The following is a 16869-nucleotide window of genomic DNA, read 5'->3' on the forward strand; positions in this document are numbered from 1 at the left end:
CAGCGGCTCAGTATTGGGGTATCAGCAGGATGAGGAGTTTGTGCAGGTTGGGAATAGATGGTGATGGCTGGAATGTGAGAAGTGAAATGCGTCTTTGTTGTAATCTCTGCAGACGAGTTGTAGCTGGAGAAGTTGTCAGGTCGGTCTGGGCCAGACGGAAAAGACTTGAAAAGTTAACGATTCCATCAGAAAGTCATTATCTGTAACTGTGCTGTGACCTCTTACATGTTCATCAGGACCGGTATCTACCATTATATGTCACCATATGGCGGTAATATCAGTGCTGATCTTTGTATAGATTATTTTCGGTAACAGTGCGGTCATCTCCTGAGGTTTCCCTATACCCACAATTAGGGAGCGCCACCATAGATGTAATCAGGGGTATCGGTTAGCGGCCCCTGTGCTGAACCCCTACCATAGCTTATAATAATAAAATGTTTCAATGAATATACTGAATCTTGCAAAGGGAGAAGAAATGTTCTGGGGTCACAAGGGTTAACAGCAGAGAAAACGGAGCTGAAAGTAGAGAAGAGGGCGGCGCGGGGTAATAGTGTCAGTAATGTAAGGCGTGTTCTGCCGTCACAGACCATAACTGCACTAATAGTAGTAATGATACATAATAGCACTATTATTACTATACACGGGCGGCGCTATCTGTGCTCTCCACGGCTACTCGCACCTGTCATAGTCTATGGCGCTGTTCACATCACGGAGTGGGGCAATAAAAGAAATGGAGACTTGTCTCCAGGGTTGGATCGATCTAAGTCGGGAATGTGAGTTGATGGCTCCGTGAAAGTATCAGACGACACTCAGATGATATATTACGGACTGTGAGAAAGGAGAAGATGGGGAAACTTTTTATTCATTTTTTCGCTGAAAACTGCATGACGCTTGGACCAAACTATGGCCAAAATAATCGCTCCATTGCTCTCGTAGGTGAGAAAAGCGACGTCTGAATGAGGCCGTACACTGCGGACACATCACACTGATGTTACACTATGGGGACAGCATTATCGTAGTGTCACTAGTACAGCATTGTCACTAGTAGGGTATCTACACTGTGTTCCAAACTATTATGCTAATTGGATTTAAGTGTCATAAAGATTTAATTGTTTTGTTTTTCAAATAAACTCGTGGATGGTATTGTGTCTCAGGGCTCAATGGATCACTGACATCAATCTTAAGCACTTGTGATAATTAGTTTTCCAGGTGATTCTAATTAAAGGAAAACTACTTAAAAATGAAGTTCCACATTATTATTAAGCAGCCACAGGTATCAAGCAATATGGGAAATAGAAAGGATCTCTCTACTGCCGAAAAGCATCAAATAGTGCAAAGCCTTTGTCAAGGGATGAAAACATTAGATATTTCACGAAACCTTAAGAGTGATCATCATACTGTGACGAGATTTGTGGCTGATTCTGAGCACAGACGCGTTTGTGCTGATAAAGGCATAATGAGGAAGGTTTCTGCCAGACAAATTCATCAGATTAAGAGAGCAGCTGCCAGGATACCATTACAAAGCAGCAAACAGATACTGTATTTGAAGCTGTTGGTGCCTCTGGAGTCCCTTGAACCTCAAGGTGTAGGATCCTATAAAGGCTTGCTGTGGTGTATAAAGCTACTATTCGGCCACCCCTAAACAGTGTTCACAAGCAGAAACGGTTGCAGTGGGCCCAGACATACATGAAGACTTTTATTAGACTGACTGTCATTTGCACCGACCATTTAGGAAAATCCGAGAAAAATGTCATTTGCATAATAATTTGGAACATGGTGTATGGTTACTGTTATCACTGGTATTATTATCACTAGTATGGTTACTATGGTTACTGTTATCACTAGTGTTATCACTAGTATGGTTACTGTTATCACTGGTATTATTATCACTAGTATGGTTACTATGGTTACTGTTATCACTAGTGTTATCACTAGTATGGTTACTGTTATCACTGGTATTATTATCACTAGTATGGTTACTATGGTTACTGTTATCACTAGTGTTATTATCACTCGTATGGTTACAATGGTTACTGTTATCAATAGTATTATGACTAGTATGGTTACTATGGTTACTGTTATCACTAGTATTGTTATCACTAGTATGGTTACTATGGTTACTGTTACCACTAGTATTATTATCACTAGTATGGTTACTATGGTTACTGTTATCACTAGTATTATTATTACTAGTATGGTTACTATGGTTACTATGATCGCGAGTATTGTTATCACTAGTATGGTTACTATGGTTACTGTTATCACTAGTATTATTATCACCAGTATGGTTACTATGGTTACTGTGATCGCTAGTATTATCACTAGTATGGTTACTATGGTTACTGTTATCCCTAGTATTATCACTCGTATGGTTACTATGGTTACTGTTATCACTAGTATTATTATCACTACTAGTATGGTTACTATGGTTACTGTTATCACTGGTATTATTATCGCTAGTATGGTTACTATGGTTACTGTTATCACTGGTATTATTATCGCTAGTATGGTTACTATGGTTACTGTTATCACTGGTATTATTGTTGTTACTGTCTCCTCTCTCCGCCTCCTCCGGGTGTCGCTGTCTCCGGCCTCTCGGTACGTGCCCGGTCGGGCGCCGGTGCCATCGGTTTTCTCCTCTTCCTCGTCCATTCGCCGTCCAGCAGCAGCCGGCAGCGCACGGGTTACAGCGGTGACGTCACTGCCTCCGCAGCTTCTCGCGAGACTGTGCGGTGAGTGCGCAGCTCCCGTTGCTATGCTGCGGCCTGAGAGCGGGAGGGGGCAGCAGTGACACCGAGGCCGGAGCCCACACATCCCGGGCCGGGGCCCCGGAGAGCCCGACACTGCCGGAGCCTGCTGTACACTGCGAGGCCTGACGTCACTGACTGTGTATACCGCCGCCTGGAGGCGCGAGGCGTCCGCTGTCACCTATAGACACCGGAATACCGGGACCTGCAGAGAGACCCGGATACAGGGACCCCCGGGGCGTGCAGAGAGACCCGGATACAGGGACCCCCGGGGCCTGCAGAAACGACACCAAATTACAGAGAGACCCGGATACAGGGACCCCCGGGGCCTGCAGAGAGACCCGGATACAGGGACCCCCGGGGCCTGCAGAGAGACCCGGATACAGGGACCCCCGGGGCCTGCAGTGAGACCCGGATACAGGGACCCCCGGGGCCTGCAGTGAGACCCGGATACAGGGACCCCCGGGGCCTGCAGAGAGACCCGGATACAGGGACCCCCGGGGCGTGCAGAGAGACCCGGATACAGGGACCCCCGGGGCGTGCAGTGAGACCCGGATACAGGGACCCCCGGGGCCTGCAGAGAGACCCGGATACAGGGACCCTCCTGTCACCTATAGAGACTGGGATACAGAGACCTGCAGATACAACACCAACCTATAGGGACCCCCGGGACCTGCAGAGAGACCCGGATACAGGGACCCTCCTGTCACCTATAGGATCACCATGATAAAGGGATCCAGCAGCCGTCACCTATAGATCTGCCACTGCCTGGGTACATACAGACTTATATCATCATCACCTTTAGAGACCCGGATACAAGCACCCTGCAGCCGTCACCTACAGAGAGGCCGGGATACACCGAGACCCTCCTGTCACCTATAGATCTGCTGTTTGGAGAGCCCAGGATACAAGGAACCTGCAGCCGTCACCTGCAGAGAGGCCGGGATACACAAGCACCCACAGCGTTCACCTACAGGATCACCCGGATACAGCGGACCCCACAGCCGTCACCTATAGAACCACCCAGAGCCCCTGCAGCGGTCACCTATAGGATCATCCGTATACAGCAACCCCATAGCCGTCACCTATAGAACCACCTGGATACATCGGACCCCACAGCCGTCACCTGGCACTAGTAGTTCTCCTGCACCTCCAGTTGCTGGACTGCAGCCTTGAGTTGTTGTACATTATAGATCATCCTGTCACCTATAGAGTGACCTGGAGATACAAACGACTGCAACCGTGTGGGGTGGAAACGTATACAGTCACCTTTACATAGAGCACCTATAAGGTGACTTGTATACACCAAGACCCTGCATCTGAGTGAGAGCCTATAGAAGGACCCCCCTGGAGCCTATAGTGTGACCTAGATAGAGACCTCCATCCTGTGCCTCCTGCTACTGGAATATACAGGCCTAGACTCCTATAGAACCACAGAGTTCACCTGGATATACCTCACCTGGAGGCTACAGAATTCCTGTGTCACCAATGGATATAACTCTTACCTTGTAGGATATATATAGACCCCCTTCCTACACTATTCACCCCTTATAGACCCTGCAGCTGTGAGCTGGAGCCTATAGAGCTGGTCACCTATAGTTCTCCCGTGCCGCCTGGATATACAGAAACACCTGCAACCATCTATTGGAGCCTATCGATATACCCTAACCCAGTACCTCTGGCTGCTGGGATATACTGACCCAGTCACCTATAGATCATTACTGCTGCCGTTTGTATGTATAGAGACACCTGCATCCATCTGAAGTATAAACACACCACCTATAAGGTGATCTGGATATACAGAAACCTTTAGCATCCCAGGACCACCTATAGATCTACCGCACCCTGTGCAAACTGCTGCTGGAATATTCCGACCTGGTCACCTATAGATTCACCTGCCGCCACCTGGAGCCTATAGAGTCCCTATGCATATTACCCCTTGCATTTTAGGAGATATATAAACCCCTCTGCACATTTCACCCCCTATTGGAACTTATAGATCCCGCGACCTTTCACCTGTACTCCATTCTGAACCTTCCGTATTTCCCCACATCTAGACCCCGTCTTGACCACCTATGGATCAATATCCCTGCCAGAGTATATAAACCTATAGCGCTATATACACAGACATAGATGACATCCAGATCTATCCACTTCTTACCTCCCATCATTCACCTATACATTGTCACCATTTAACATCTCCTATTAACTACATATATTTGTATATATACTTATGTTACTCTGTCACGTATAGATTGTTTCCATCCACTGGGATTTTTAGCCGATACCTATATGTCTGCCTAGCTGAGACCTGCCACCTATATATCTCTAAGCTGTGAGTGTCCTGTAGATCTGGTGCAATATCCCCTGTTACAAGACCTGTAGTCGTTTGTACGTTTCCTATATAATGAACTCAGTCTCCCTCCATCCTTCGCTTTGTGATACTATAGATGCATGGTGCTTTCAGGTGTGATACTATAGGTACATTGCATAGCAATTATTGACCCGATATCTATAGATATATAGTACTTGCAGGTGTGATACCTATAGATACATAGTACTCGCAGGTTTGATACTATAGATATATAGTACTTGTTGGTCTGATACTATAGATACATAATACTCGCAGGTGTGATACCTATAGATACATAGTACTCGCATGTGTGATACTATAAATATATAGTACTTGTTGGTCTGATACTATAGATACATAATACTCGCAGGTGTGATACCTATAGATACATAGTACTCGCATGTGTGATACTATAGATATATAGTACTTGTTGGTCTGATACTATAGATACATTGCACTCGCAGGTGTGATACTATAGATATATAGTACTCGCAGGTGTGATACTATAGATATATAGTACTTGTTGGTCTGATACTATAGATACATTGTACTCGCAGTTGTGATACCCATAGATACATAGTATCGCAGGTGTGATTCCTATAGATACATACTTGTTGGTCTGATACTATAGATACATTATAGCGGCCTCTGCTTCCACGTATAGCTCTTCACCTCTGTACTGTTGGTCAGCTGATCCCCTGTGGCCCCTATAGATCCCTGCGCCCCCAGGGACACACATCTCTCACCCCCTCTCCGTATAACGGCCTCCCCTCCCTGCTCTCTCTTCCATGATCGTCTCTGACAGTATGAGGCTCCATCTGCTGAGACTGCTGCCTCCTCCGAGACCCCGGTGTGACTGAGGTCCAAGAGCAAGACCCCCACCCCCAACACTGGAGCAGCTCGGAGACCCATTTCCTCACCACAAAACTGCAGAACGTGGCTCTTATATGAAGGTAAAGTGTGTGCAGGAATGAAAGTATGTGCCCCCTCCCCCCACCTTGCATGCATTCCCCTTGTGGATCCTACCCCCTCCCCTCTTCTCATATTATCCGGGGGTCTTAGATCGCCTATAAAGGTTCAATTGTGGGGTTTGCAGCATTGGAGCGGCCACCTGTATTTTTCTGCAATGCTCGGTGGAGTTTATGGGGTCCGTGGCTATAGGTGACGTCACTGTATAGCCACCGCTCGCTGGTCACAGCGGGATCCTTCCCTTTGTCATAGGAAGCTGCGGATGAACAACGTATTTGCTGTGCAGCACAGATTTCTTGCTTTCTGTGATCCGTGACTGTACATGGCGAGCAGCCCATGACCCCATGGACAATCCCCCCATTATACCCTGCGCCCAGCAGCTGCCACCCTTCACCTGATTACCATGCATCGCCTGTGCGCGCTGCTCTGCAATACTCCCTCTATGCAGCGCTCTGCACACTGTAGCTCTCCAGCTGCCGGAGCATGCTGGGAGTTGTAGTCACAGGTTGCGGAGCTCGGTATCCAGGATTGCTGCTGTTATCCTCCTGCAGCAGTGGAATCCTGACATCCTCTGTGCTGCTGGAGAACACTAATTTACGGAATCGTGGACCCCTCTGTACTCCTGCGGATGTTGCAGGAGGTATAATCATGTTTCGGTGGGTATTATGATGATCGCCACATCCTGGGGGGTGGACCTCATGATTTTAGTTTGGACTGAATATTTCTGGATGTTTGTCACAGAGATACACACACTGCAGGCAGAGATAGGGCTCGGGTACACACACTGCAGGCAGAGATAGGGCTCGGGTACACACACTGCAGGCAGAGATAGGGCTCGGGTACACACACTGCAGGCAGAGATAGGGCTCGGGTACGCACACTGCAGGCAGAGATAGGGCTCGGGTACGCACACTGCAGGCAGAGATAGGGCTCGGGTACGCACACTGCAGGCAGAGATAGGGCTCGGGTACGCACACTGCAGGCAGAGATAGGGCTCGGGTACGCACACTGCAGGCAGAGATAGGGCTCGGGTACGCACACTGCAGGCAGAGATAGGGCTCGGGTACGCACACTGCAGGCAGAGATAGGGCTCGGGTACGCACACTGCAGGCAGAGATAGGGCTCGGGTACGCACACTGCAGGCAGAGATAGGGCTCGGGTACGCACACTGCAGGCAGAGATAGGGCTCGGGTACGCACACTGCAGACAGAGATAGGGCTCGGGTACGCACACTGTAGGCAGAGATAGGGCTCGGGTACGCACACTGCAGACAGAGATAGGGCTCGGATACGCACACTGCAGGCAGAGATAGGGCTCGGGTACTGTATGCAGACTGCAGGCAGGGATTTGGCTCGGGTACTGTATGCAGACTGCAGGCAGGGATTCGGCTCGGGTACTGTATGCAGACTGCAGGCAGGGATTCGGCTCAGGCGCGCAGACTGCAGGCAGGGATTCGGCTCGGGCGCGCAGACTGCAGGCAGGGATTCGGCTGGGGCGCGCAGACTGCAGGCAGGGATTCGGCTGGGGCGTGCAGACTGCAGGCAGGGATTCGGCTGGGGCGCGCAGACTGCAGGCAGTGATTCGGCTGGGGCGCGCAGACTGCAGGCAGTGATTCGGCTGGGGCGCGCAGACTGCAGGCAGTGATTCGGCTGGGGCGCGCAGACTGCAGGCAGGGATTCGGCTCGGGCGCGCAGACTGCAGGCAGGAATTCGGCTTGGGCATGCAGACTGCAGGCAGAGAGAGGGCTCGGGTACTGTATGCAGACTGCAATCAGGGATTTGGCTCGGACGCGCAGACTGCAGGCAGGGATTCGGCTCGGGCGCGCAGACTGCAGGCAGGGATTCGGCTCGGGCGCGCGGAGTGCAGGCAGAGATAGGGCTTGTGTACGCAGACTGCAGGCAGGGATTAGGGTCGGGCCGGCAGATTGCAGAGATAGGGCTCGGTATGCAGACTGCAGGCAGGGATTTGGCTCTGGCGCGAAGTTTGCAGGCAGAGATATCGCTCGGGTACCCAGACTGCAGGCAGGGGTTCGGCTCAGGCAAGCAGATTGCAGGCAGAGATAGGGCTCGGGTACACACTGCAGGCAGAGATAGGGGACGGGTATGCAGACTGCAGGCAGGGGTTCGGCTCGGGCGCGCAGATTGCAGGCAGAGATAGGGCTCGGGCACGCTGACTGCAGGCAGGGATTCAGCTCGGGCAAGCAGATTGCAGGCAGGGATTCGGCTCGGGTACGCAGACTGCAGGCAGGGGTTTGGCTCGGGCGAGCAGAGTGCAGGCAGGGATTCGGCTCCGGTAGGCAGACTGCAGGCAGGGATTCGGCTCCGGTAGGCAGACTGCAGGCAGGGATTAGGCTCAGGTATGCAGACTGCAGGCAGGGATTCGGCTCGGGCGCGCAGACTGCAGACAGAGATAGGGCTCGGGTATGCAGACTGCAGGCAGGGATTCGGCTTGGGTATGCAGACTGCAGGCAGGGATTCGGCTCAGGTGCGCAGATTGCAGGCAGAGATGGGGCTCGGGTATGCAGACTGCAGACAGAGATAGGGCTTGGGTATGCAGACTGCAGACAGAGATAGGGCTTGGGTATGCAGACTGCAGGCAGGGATTCGGCTTGGGTATGCAGACTGCAGGCAGGGATTCGGCTTGGGTATGCAGACTGCAGGCAGGGATTCGGCTTGGGTATGCAGACTGCAGGCAGGGATTCGGCTTGGGTATGCAGACTGCAGGCAGGGATTCGGCTTGGGTATGCAGACTGCAGGCAGGGATTCGGCTTGGGTGCACAGACTGCAGGCACCTGGGCTGTAGCAGACGAGGCCGAGTCTGGCCCTTACACCCGTTAGTCGCTCCTTATCCCATTGCTGGCAGATTACTGTAGATTTTAGGATCCGGTTGGATTAGTCTAGAAGATTATTTCACATTTTGAGAAGTAGAGAAGAATTGGTCTGGAGGATTATGTCTATGCAGTTGTAACAAACGCTCAGCCGTGAAAACTATCAGTGCTTGTTCACACGGAACAAATTTGCAGCAGAATTCATTTTACGTTGCGCTGTGGTGCGGCTGTTTCTCCAAAGTGTCCCCAGACAGCATGTTGCCGGTGCTGCTGTGAGTGGCCTGCACCTGCTCCCGTGTCTGCAGCATCTCCAGACTTGTCTCCATCGAGCACATCGGGGATGTCATTGATTACACAGGAGCTGCCGGCAGCGTCTCCAGACTTGTCTCCATCTCTCCATCGGGGATGTCATTGGTCGGTGATTACACAAGAGCTCCCGGCAGTGTTTCTGGACTTGTCTCCATCGGGGACATCATTGGTCTCTGATCACACAGGAGCTGCCGGCAGCAGATCCAGACTTGTCTCCATTGGGGACGTCATTGGTTGGTGAGTACACAGGAGCTGCCAGCAGTGTCTCTGGACTTGTCTCCATAGAGCACATCGGGGACGTCATTGGTCGGTGATGGCACAGGAGCTCCCGGCAGCAGATCCAGACATGTCTCCATTGGGGACGTCATTGGTCTTTGATCGCACAGGAGCTACCGGCAGTGTCTCCGAACTTGTCTCCATTAGGGACGTCATTGGTTGATGATTACACAGGAGCTGCCAGTAGTGTCTCTGGACTTGTCTCCATAGAACACATCAGGGATGTCATTTGTTGGTGATCACACAGGAGCTTCCGGGAGCGGATCCAGACTTGTCTCCATTGGGGACGTCATTGGTTGGTGATCACACAGGAGCTTCCTGTAACGGATCCAGACTTGTCTCCATTGGGGACGTCATTGGTTGGTGATCACACAGGAGCTTCATTGGTTGGTGATCACACAGGAGCTTCCGGCAGCAGATCCAGACTTGTCTCCATTGGGGATGTCATTGGTTGGTGATCACACCGGAGCTTCTGGCAGTGGATCCAGACTTGTCTCCATTGGGGATGTCACTGGTTGGTGATCACACAGGAGCTTCCGGCAGCGATTCAGACTTATCTCCATTGGGGATGCCATTGGTTGGTGATGACACAAGAGCTTCCGGCATTGGATCCAGACTTGTCTCCATTGGGTACGTCATTGGTTAGTGATGACACAGGAGCTTCTGGCAGTGGATCCAGACTTGTCTCCATGAGGGACGTCATTGGTCGGTGATCACACAGGAGCTTCCGGCAGCGGATCCAGACTTGTCTCTATTGGGGATGTCATTGGTTGGTGATTAGGCAGGAGCTGCCGGTAACAGATTTTGATGATTTGCCCAAGTGCATTCAGCTGCAGATCCCTCCTCAGACGACCATTAATAACCTCAGTGACCACAGCCGAGGCCGGAGGTGCCGGGATTTCTGCACGAGTCTCAGACGCTGGACTTTAGAATCCAGAGGTTTTGAAAATGATTTCCATTTCTCCTTGACTTTTGATTTCCACCATTCCTTGTGGTGTGCATATCTGCAGGTAACGAATCCTCGTGTGCATCTTCATCAGTTTGACGTGAAAATTGGTGGCAGAAATCTGATCGTGAATATTTGTTGACTTTTGTGCAAAATACTTTTCTTTTCCTCCATCGTGTGAACACGGCCTCAGATCTGTACATGGTTTCAGCCTCTGGATGTTTCTCTTTTCTGACAGCAATTGGAGATCTTGAAAATAGAAATACTAAGGCCGAGCAACAAAGAAAGTAATAAAGGAAGCTTGACGTCAGATCAGTGAGCGATATTTCACTATGCAGAATAATTCCGATTATTCCTGGCAGTGACAGACTGGGTGACTGCAGGGAGCACCGCGATCGGATCCAGTACAGATCCAGTAGATCATCCTGACATTTACAGTTAGTGTCAGCCTTGGGGACTGGGCGACTGCAGGGGCACCGCGATCAGATCCAGTACAGATCCAGTAGATCATCCTGACATTTGCAGTTAGTTTCAGTCTTGGGGACTGGGTGACTGCAGGGGCACCGCGATCAGATCAGTTTCAGCCTTGGGGGGCCATGGAGGAGCCTTTTTGGTGGAGCCCCGGGGAGCAGCAGACGGAGGATCTCCGCAGCATCACCAGCCGCACTCGTGTAACCGGAGATGTGTATTGTCTTCAGAAATATGCACTATGTCTAATGATCGGCTTCCCTGAGCTCCCAGTGACTTCTTTCGGAAGTGTTTAGTGTAGAAATGGCCGCCCCCGGGGTGATCCCCCTCCAGCTCCCTAATCCCTTTTACACTGTTTTAAGTATTTGTAATGTGGGAAGTGAAGCGGACGTAATCCAGCTTCTGCAGCGGGTGCCGGAGATGTGCACCCATCAGCCACAACATTACAGCCACCAACCACACGTGAAAAACTTTCACCGTCTTGTTATAGTGGCACCAGCAGTCTGAACAGTGAGGTGTTGGGAGCAGGTAGAACGGGCAAATGTAAGGATGTGCGGGCCGGAGTGTGACGTCTAGCGGGCCGGAGTGTGACGTCTAGCGGGCCGGAGTGTGACGTCTAGCGGGCCGGAGTGTGACGTCTAGCGGGCCGGAGTGTGACGTCTAGCGGGCCGGAGTGTGACGTCTAGCGGGCCGGAGTGTGACGTCTAGCGGGCCGGAGTGTGACGTCTAGCGGGCCGGAGTGTGACGTCTAGCGGGCCGGAGTGTGACGTCTAGCGGGCCGGAGTGTGACGTCTAGCGGGCCGGAGTGTGACGTCTAGCGGGCCGGAGTGTGACGTCTAGCGGGCCGGAGTGTGACGTCTAGCGGGCCGGAGTGTGACGTCTAGCTGGCAGAGTCATCTCCAAAGCAAATGGTCTTACTGATACCCGGTATATGGCCGGTCTCACCAGTATATGGCCATCTTGCTTGGTTTTACCAATATATGGCCGTCTCTAAGGGTGTTCCTGGTATATGACGGGGGGGCCAGGGGTATTCTTGTTATTTGGACTGTCTCGCGGGGGTGTTCCTGGTATATTGCAGTTCTGTGGGGTGTTCTTGGTATATGACGGTCTTGTGGGGTGTTACCAGTATACAGCCAGTGGGGGTAGGGAATGTTCCTGTTATATGGACGTTTTTGTGGGGTGTTACTCGAATGTGACGGTTTTGAGGATGTTCCTGGTATATAACGGTCTTGGGGGGGTGTTCCAGTATACGGCCAGTCTCTAGGGGGGGTTCTTGGTGAATGATGGTCTTTGGGGTGTTCCTGGTGTATGACAGTCTTGTAGGAGTGTTGCCGTTATACGGATGGTCTTGCAGGGTGTTCTTGGTATATAATGGTCTTGGGGGGTGTTCCCAGTACATGGCCGGTCTTGTGGGGTGTTCCACTATACTGACGGTCTTGGAGGTGGTGTTCCCAGTATATGATGGTCTTGTGGGGTGTTCCCACTATACTGATGGTCTTGGAGTGGGTATTCCTGATATATGTTGGTCCTAGGAGATGTTCCTGGTATATGATGGTCTTTTGGGGTGTTCCCACTATACTGACGGTCTTGGAGGGGGTGTTCCTGATATGTGTTTGTCTAAGGCTACGTTCACATTTGCGGTCAGCGCCGCAGCGTCGGGCGCCGCAGCGGCGCCGCATGCGTCATGCGCCCCTATATTTAACATGGGGGCGCATGGACATGCGTTGTGCTGCGTTTTGCGCCGCATGGCCGCAAGCGTTGGACGCAAGAAACGCTTCAAGTTGCATTTTTTTTGCGTCCAACTTTCGGCCAAAAAGGACGCATGCGGCGCAAAACGCAGCGTTTTAGCGTGCGTTTTGCCGCGTTTTTGTTTGCGTTGTGCGCTGCGGCGCCGACGCTGCGGCGCACAACGCAAATGTGAACGTAGCCTTAGGGGGTGTTCCCGGTTTATGATGGTCTTGTGGGGTGTTCCCATTATACTGACGGTCTTGAAGGGGGTGTTCCCGGTATATGATGGTCTTGAGGGGTGTTCCCACTATACTGATGGTCTTGGAGGTGGTGTTCCTGATATGTGTTTGTCTTAGGGGGTGTTCCTGGTTTATGATGGTCTTGTGGGGTGTTCCCACTATACTGACTGTCTTGGAGGGGGTGTTCCTAGTATATGATGGTCTTGTGGGGTGTTCCCACTATACTGACGGTCTTGGAGGGGGTGTTTGCGGTATATGATGGCCTTGGGGGAGGGGGTGTTCCAGTATACGCCAGTTTGTACCTTTATAAAGCATCGCAGCTGGCTCCGTATGTGACTCTGTCCCCAGAGATCGGTATGCGGGATGTGGACGCTCTGCGGTGTGACGGGCGATGTTCTGCAGCATGGTCTCTCTGGGGGCCACTCTTGCAGTATATTATTGGCCCTATTGATGAGGTCACTCCTTGTATGTGCGGGGCTCATACTTGTCCCTCCAGCAGCTCTTCCTATAGGTAATGGTGGTTTTTACATGTGGCGTCTTTCCTCTGGGACGATGGATGGGTTGAATTCTTCATGTCTAGTTTTTTCCGTTGTTGAATATGAACCTTTCCGGGTTATTTTCAATCCCCTTTCACGTTCCACTGCATCTTTCGCAGCTGAGGAGACAGAATTCAGGGGAAGCAATGATCAGGGGCATCAGTCATTCTGCCTCCACACTTCCCACAGTTTGTTCTGATCGTCCCCCAGAGATTCCAGTGTTTGTAGCTTTTGTTCCCACTTTGCCCAGTTCATGTCTTTGTGGTTTTGTTTTTTTTCCTTTTCTCTCTCCAGGAGCTGTAACTTTTATTTCTTCTTTCATCCCCTGAGACACGGGGGCTTATTATTTGTGGGCCGAGTTACAGCTTTAAAGAACACCATTTATTTTACCGTACGATCTACTGGAAATCAGATATTCTCTCTGGATGTTTCAGTGCAGCTCATTACGATCGTCTGGTGAGATGAGATGGTCATCGTCTGGTGAGATGAGATGGTCATCGTCTGGTGAGATGAGATGGTCATCGTCTGGTGAGATGAGATGGTCATCGTCTGGTGAGATGAGATGGTCATCGTCTGGTGAGATGAGATGGTCATCGTCTGGTGAGATGAGATGGTCATCGTCTGGTGAGATGAGATGGTCATCGTCTGGTGAGATGAGATGGTCATCGTCTGGTGAGATGAGATGGTCATCGTCTGGTGAGATGAGATGGTCATCGTCTGGTGAGATGAGATGGTCATCGTCTGGTGAGATGAGATGGTCATCGTCTGGTGAGGTGGTCATCGTCTGGTGAGGTGGTCATCGTCTGGTGAGGTGGTCATCGTCTGGTGAGATGGTCATCGTCTGGTGAGATGGTCATCGTCTGGTGAGATGGTCATCGTCTGGTGAGATGGTCATCGTCTGGTGAGATGGTCATCGTCTGGTGAGATGGTCATCGTCTGGTGAGATGGTCATCGTCTGGTGAGATGGTCATCGTCTGGTGAGATGGTCATCGTCTGGTGAGATGGTCATCGTCTGGTGAGATGGTCATCGTCTGGTGAGATGGTCATCGTCTGGTGAGATGGTCATCGTCTGGTGAGATGGTCATCGTCTGGTGAGATGGTCATCGTCTGGTGAGATGGTCATCGTCTGGTGAGATGGTCATCGTCTGGTGAGATGGTCATCGTCTGGTGAGATGGTCATCGTCTGGTGAGATGGTCATCGTCTGGTGAGATGGTCATCGTCTGGTGAGATGGTCATCGTCTGGTGAGATGGTCATCGTCTGGTGAGATGGTCATCGTCTGGTGAGATGGTCATCGTCTGGTGAGATGGTCATCGTCTGGTGAGATGGTCATCGTCTGGTGAGATGGTCATCGTCTGGTGAGATGGTCATCGTCTGGTGAGATGGTCATCGTCTGGTGAGATGAGATGGTCATCGTCTGGTGAGATGAGATGGTCATTGTCTGGTGAGATGAGATGGTCATTGTCTGGTGAGATGAGATGGTCATTGTCTGGTGAGATGAGATGGTCATCGTCTGGTGAGATGAGATGGTCATCGTCTGGTGAGATGAGATGGTCATCGTCTGGTGAGATGAGCCAGGGATTTGATTCTTCGGGCAGTGCTTTTGTTGTGATTCTAAACTTTCATTTCATTTATTTTCTTACATATAATGCAATAACCCGTCTGGTGTGGGGGTATCTTCTGAGCCCCGTGACGTTGCATTGTTCTGTCGGTGGAGCAGCGGGGGTTCTGCGCTTTGTGTGAGAAGTTGAAATTATCAAAACCACTTTCTTTGCTATACGGTGTTTATCGCGCGGCCGACTTTTGTGGATGCGGCGATGTCGTATATTCATTCACCCTTTCCTGAATCTGCCAGTGCTGCATCTAGGGCTGATCGCTCCTCTGCTCTTACAGTAGAGAATCTCTCCCATACGTCCCGGCTGTATAGGACTCGCTGGACGTCTCCCTCACCATTATTCTTTCCCTCTCCAGCACCAGAACCTATCGGCTTCCAGGTGGCGATCGCTGCCCTCCCGGCGTGTCACCACTTCTCGACCGTCCAGGTGGCTTTCCAATGAGTTTCTGCATAAATTGGTTTCTTATTAATCGCCACATGATTTCTACATCGCCTTGTGGTCATTAAAGAGAATGTGTCAGCAGAATTTTACCCCCAAAACTATTTATATATGCATTTAGCCCTTTCAAGGACGAGATCAGCAATTCCTTTACAAGACCGGACCATTCATCCATTACTGAGAAATCAGATTTTGAATTGATATGTAAATGAGGTTGAAGAGCTATAGTATATCTGAAGCCTCTGTCACCCCAGCTCTGTTCCCCGCCGTCAGACAGGGAATAGATCTGGAGTGACAGGCTTCAGATCTACCATAGCTCTTCAGCCTCATTTGCATATTGATTCCAAATCTGATTTCTCAGTAACGGAGGTGCAGTCCGGCCATGTAAAGGATCTACATGTGTATATAAATAGTTCGGTGGAGGAAATCCTGCTGATACCTTCCCTTTAAGAGGGATCGTTCCTATGTGTTTTATCTTCTACAGTGAGAAAACTGTAGTGTGTTCGGCTGAGGATTCTGTGGCAGCGAAAGTTCAGCTTTTCTGAAAATGTCACCGTTGCGTTACACACATGGCGCCTCACCCTGACGACCCCTCTGGATTTCGCAGTCCAGTTTTCCCATGCTGCACTTGGCTCCCGCCGGTTACACCGCCCCGGCTCTGCTATATCCTGCACCCAACATTCTGGTCGGCATGTTTCAGTCTCTTGCGTGTTTGCCCCTTCTGACGTCTCCTGACATCTCGTGGCCTTTGCAGCAGCTGCCTGGCATTGACCTTGTCATCACTGTGTGGTAATGCTGACCGCGGAGCAGGAGACCACCGGGACCTAGATGAGACGTTGTATTCCTGAGCTAGCTGAATAGCAGAGACCACCGCAGCGTTGTGCACAGGGGGCTTCGCTGCACATATTGTGTTGTGCCCAGATGCTGCACCTCTCGCAAAGTGAAATTCAAAGGGCGATCCCGCATTTATGGATGTTGGTGGAGATTTTATAATGGTCGCTTTTTGCCCCTGTGCACCCATAGGTACAGCCCATGGCTCGCAGCCAGTTGTTGTGCCCCTCACTCCGGGGGTCTGGCATACTCTGCATGGTGCAGATGGAGTTAATTAGTCTTAAAGTGACAGCACATTCTGTAGGAGCAGCAGGAGGTGTTGTGTAGCGGACCCTTGTAGTTTCTAAGGTAACCTGCGGCTCAGCAATGTCGGCGACTGTGACTCCCATCCTCCATGATGTGACTACAACCATGTAATGTGCAGTGGCTGCCGGCAGCGTGTCAGCGGCTCGTCTCCAGAGATGTGCACAGTGGCACGGTTTTCTGAAAGGTGCGGCCCACCGAGTCCCTTGTGGCCCCTTTGGTACTTGTTGGAGCTCATGACCTCTTATTTTTGGGTTTTGTAGACCCCCTGAAGTGACTTTATT

At 50.9% G+C, this 16869-nt stretch overlaps 2 protein-coding genes across 8 annotated transcripts in view; one reads left to right on the forward strand and one right to left on the reverse strand.

The window, feature by feature from the left end:
* Positions 1-2658, reverse strand: part of LOC143784720 (fibrinogen-like protein 1-like protein) — a 44938-nt gene extending 42280 nt beyond the window's left edge. Inside the window, exon 1 of one of the 3 annotated variants that reach the window (XM_077273276.1) lies at positions 2551-2658. The gene's annotated coding sequence lies outside the window, so the exon portion shown is untranslated. Of the gene's footprint in view, positions 1-2523 lie in introns of all 3 variants that reach the window. The other 2 variants (XM_077273275.1, XM_077273277.1) reach the window with 2 other exon arrangements.
* PTPN4 (protein tyrosine phosphatase non-receptor type 4) overlaps positions 2613-16869 on the forward strand; it is a 69985-nt gene continuing 55728 nt past the window's right edge. For 2 of the 5 annotated variants that reach the window (XM_077273267.1, XM_077273271.1), the window contains exon 1: positions 2740-6053. The gene's annotated coding sequence lies outside the window, so the exon portion shown is untranslated. The other 3 variants (XM_077273269.1, XM_077273268.1, XM_077273270.1) reach the window with 3 other exon arrangements.

The sequence above is a fragment of the Ranitomeya variabilis genome, chromosome 7 (assembly GCF_051348905.1).
Source record: "Ranitomeya variabilis isolate aRanVar5 chromosome 7, aRanVar5.hap1, whole genome shotgun sequence".
In the NCBI taxonomy this organism is placed as follows: Eukaryota; Metazoa; Chordata; class Amphibia; order Anura; family Dendrobatidae; genus Ranitomeya; species Ranitomeya variabilis.